The sequence below is a fragment of the Solanum stenotomum genome, chromosome 9 (genome assembly GCF_019186545.1).
Source record: "Solanum stenotomum isolate F172 chromosome 9, ASM1918654v1, whole genome shotgun sequence".
NCBI lineage: Eukaryota > Viridiplantae > Streptophyta > Magnoliopsida > Solanales > Solanaceae > Solanum > Solanum stenotomum.
The window spans coordinates 1,573,030-1,577,705 of NC_064290.1; the positions used below are offsets into that span (position 1 = coordinate 1,573,030).

At 29.3% G+C, this 4,676-nt stretch overlaps 1 long non-coding RNA gene across 7 annotated transcripts in view; it reads right to left on the reverse strand.

Annotated features, from left to right (window-relative positions):
* Positions 1-1,574: 1,574 nt before the first annotated feature.
* The window catches only part of LOC125876560 (uncharacterized), a 15,823-nt gene continuing 12,721 nt past the window's right edge, over positions 1,575-4,676 (reverse strand). For 3 of the 7 annotated variants that reach the window (XR_007447511.1, XR_007447508.1, XR_007447504.1), the window contains one exon: positions 1,575-1,878. This is a non-coding gene — a long non-coding RNA (uncharacterized LOC125876560). Of the gene's footprint in view, positions 1,879-2,074; positions 3,158-4,676 lie in introns of those variants that run through there. The other 4 variants (XR_007447507.1, XR_007447506.1, XR_007447505.1 and 1 more) reach the window with 4 other exon arrangements.

Consider the following 4,676-nt stretch of genomic DNA (forward strand, 5'->3'; position numbering starts at 1 on the left):
TTCTATTTTACTATGAAAATATTTTTAAAAATTATCTAAATTCACAACTTATTTTATCATATTTTTTAAATTTTTCTACCATTTGAAAAGTTACAAAATTCTTGTTTTACGCGATGTATCGATCGGATACATCACTTTAGAAGAAAACATCACATTACTTCACCAAACAAACGTCCACAAAAAAATTATGTTACTACGCCATGAGACTCATCAGGAAGTGCTTAATCATCATTCGACTTGTTCACTAATCTCAATTTTTGTCAACACTTTGAAGAGCCACATTATATTTTATAGGACATCTAGGAAATTACAAATTAAAGTTGTAACCAAAAGTTAACATCGACAAATTAGCAACTTAGGTAATTTATATAGTCGAAATATTAAATTTAGAAATTGCATCTCAATTTTTTAAAAACTAAACTTAAAGTTGTACGAAGGTATTACCCATAACTATAAATTTCATATAAATTGAATAAGATCAGTAATCTAGATCTTCCAAGCACAACATTACCCATAACTATAAAATCATCCAAATAGCAGTTTGAAGTTATCTTTACAATTCCTCTAGCAACTAATTACTCTATAGCCCTACAATGTCAAAAACTATCAATCAAACAAAGAACCATATCTTCAAAATGAAATGAAAATCTCTTGCTTCAACATTTTTACTGGAAGTCTCTCCTGCCAGAATTTTTAGAGGTCACTTTTTCAAAGTTCTTAGATAACCTAATAATTGTTCAAAAATACTTGGAATCTTTTTATACAATTCCTACTCTATTTTTGTACTCTGTTCCAATCACCAATGGACAGACCACAATAATGTTGGAAAGTCATACTATAGTCAGTTGATGATGGTTTATTACATAGAAAATAGATACCCATCTCCAAGTAACTATTGGAGTTGAAAAGTTATGCATCACATTTACCCTTGTAATATAAAAGAGAAGAAAGAATGGTATCCGATAAATGATATATTATACTACCTTAATTGCTAAAATTTGTCTTGCTTAGGTGCTTGATCTTGTTTTGGTTCCTCAGATGGTACCGCAACCTCAACAGGTACAACAGTCGTCACTAATTCTCTTTTTCATGTGTTTGTTTCTCTGTTGATCTTGATAAGAAAATAATAAAATCTGCTAGAATGTATTTTTTCCTTTATCAACAATAAAAACAACAAATTTATAATAAATTGCAATTACGCACATTCAACTAACATAATTATGTAAATTTAGGTGAGATAGATTAACTGTTTGCCTTGTGTAACTACTTGAAGAATGAAAAAATAATATTTTTTTCTTCTTCTTTTTAATACATACCACTAAAAATATATCAACTACCCTTCCTAAGTCAATTATGACGAAATAGAAATCTAAGGTATTTAGGCAAGGTCTAATCAGGAGAAGACAAAAGTTGTATCTCCTCCACAATTTAAGGATAGAACAACATCAAATCCAAGATTAAATCAGACAAATTTGAACATGCCATAGACGTCTATCAGATTTAGAATCAAGAACCACTCCACGGATACAATATAATTTATTAAATTTACCAACATTCATGAGACAGAGTGAAACTTTAATGGAACAGGACATATTCCTTAAGCCTGATATTCTTCTATAAAAAAAAATTAATCCGCAGATTAGAGAGTCTCCAACTATTCTTTCACACAGTATAGCACATACAACAAAATAAAAGAATTGAAAACGAATAGAAAGGCACTTATATTTTTTATAAAAGGCACTTACATATGTTTACACTGGCAGAATCTTGATTTGCCATAGGTAAATTGACACGCCTAATGCACAACTACGTCTTTAATTTCCTCTTCATATTCAAGTTGTGAGGCAATTGGCACATGCCAGTAGCCTTTTCTGACTCCTGGAGACATAAGGAACACAATTACATTTAAAAATTTTGTTAAATGATAACACATACAACATTATTTTTATGTTTGGTCAATCTCGAGTTTGTATCTGAAGATAGATAAGAAGGGTGCATCTATATTTGTATTTTGATTTCATGAGCATATTATTTATTATATACCAGACCAGATCAATTAGAAATTACTACTGACCATGGAGGCAACATGTGAAACACTGGACTTGTTTCAGAGAAACTGAAATGCACCTTCCATCAAGAAAAGGAAAATCCTTTATCAAACAACTGTGAGAAGTTCAAGTGTATATGATATTAATTCATATGCATGAGGAGATGAAGATTTTTAATATAATATTCCTACTTTATTACTTTCTTTGCTTCATTTTATATAACAGTATTTGACAGAGCAGATAATTTAGAATTGTATTGTTTAATAATGTTTTAACGTCATATAAATTGAGACCTTATCTTCATATATTTGATTGATCATCCAATTCAAAATTTGAATAGTTCACAAGGTTGAAGTAATATAACATAGAAATTGAAAATGTCAGACATGTTCCTTTTTCCAAAATGTCACAAGTATTAATTTGAAACAAGTACTTATATATTCCCTTTTCCAAATTGTCACGAGAGCCATTTTTCAAAATTCAAAAAGAATCCTAGAGCAAATGAAACTACTACTATAACTTATGTTGATCAGATTCTTAAAAAATGTCGTCAAGAGTGTGTCGGATCCTCCAAAAGTAGTGCATTTTTGGAGAATTCGACATGTTTGCGATAATATTTTTGAAGAGTCCAAACAACCTAGAATATAATGTTTTATTCATCTTTATCTTCCCCCAAAATATCACAACTGCATTTTACACATAATAACCTTTGGAAACTCTACCACCTTTCTAATATGTCGTTAGCTATTTATTCATTGTTCTTGTTATTTTGATCAAATAAAGTAAAAAATTTAAAAGTATTAGTTAGAAAAAGAAGGAAATAACTACCACAATTAACTTTCAATATCAACACTAATACCACATTAACTTTTCAATATCATATCAACACTAAGATAAAAACATACCTAAAGTTGAATCACCCAGTTGAGACGATAAAAGAAAGGAAAGCATAGTATTAGAAAGTCTGAAAAAAAAAATATATCATGCCAAAGAAATAGGTCAAGTATGACAAAACATCTATGAATTCATCCATTAAATTGAAAGAAAAATGAAGAGATTCAAGAGAAAGCTTAAACCAAAAACTGAGAAAAATACTAATACTAACCTGAAATTGCTACCACCATCAGTGTGAAGAAAATAGTTTCTATTTATTAATTAATTAAATAATAGAAGTAAGAAAAATCCAATGGAGAGGATGCATCTAGAATAAAGTTGAGTGTTTGTGTGGTAATAAAGTGATCTTGGGCCATTGAGTGACACGTGTAGCAAGAAGTATAGATATTTGATTAAGTTAAATGACTGATTTACCCTTGGTCGTCCGGTCGTCTTCACATTTCTATATAATAGAAATTTGTGTTATTTTCTCTTAATTTGAACCAATAGATAATATGTACTAATAAGGACAATAAAGTATCTAACATTTGCTTAAAACAAAATAACTTAATTGCAAAAACAATAATTAAAGAGTGACTACCGCTTAAACACCACCGTACAAATGGCTGTAACATATAAACCTTTACCGTCAGAGAACTTGAGGCCCAATTATGTAATAAAAGCTTGTGGTCCAGGCCCAGTAGCAATGCAAAGCCCATTAAAATTATTTTCAGTTAACGTGGTTATCTATAAGCCTCAATATTGGCCAACTGAAAGAACACCACTACTCAAAATAAGGCATATTCAGCTACACTCGACTTCACGATCAAAACCTGGTCATAACCAGTAAGATTTTAGATAGACATACAGTGTCGTAAATAAATAAAATTCTCCTTTTAACATATGAACTTTTAGATAAAGTGATCACACATAGTATCTTCATTTCAAACCGACACACTTACACTTTTCTTTTCAATAAACCAATATAGATATATGTAGTCAAAATCAAGATCTCAACTAATTTCAAAGTTAAGCTAAGCAAAAGTATTGGCATGGTAGAAGGGATTGCCATTCATGCTTGCACTAACAATCCTTTCTCTTTTTAAATGTTAAATTTTGTGAAGTATCGTGCTCCACTTACCTAATTGAAAACGTAGAATAAAATATTTATTCTTGATAGTTACTTTGTTCAACTATTGTCATTATACAAAACATAAAACACTAAGGGGTCGTTTGGTACAAAAATGAATAATGCAGGGATTACTAATGCTGGGATTAGTAATGCAGGGTTTATTTTTATCAAGTGTTTGGTTCATTGGTTCCAACCCCATTTTGGAATTGGGTTAAAACTTTATAAAAAAACTCCTTTCCAATTATACCCTTGAATTATTATGTAATTAGGTTAAGGTAAATAATTGCCGGATAATATTATTTTTTTTATGGCCTTCTAACTAGCTATGAGAAGATCAATTTTGTTGTCATATTTGCCTTTTTTTTATCACGTAAATTATTTGAGGATAAATAATTGTCATCTTAGTAAATTGATTACTTACAAAATGTCAATTTTCAATTTAAAAAAAAAGATAAACTATCAACTTTTAAAATTGAAAAGACATAAACAATAGTAAAACTGAATAAATCATCTACATTTACACATAAAAATTGCAAGTTATAGTTTTAATATGTATGCAATTTTATAAATTGTTCAAATACAAATAATTAGAAACCACACAAATATTGTCCTTTTTTTTTTTT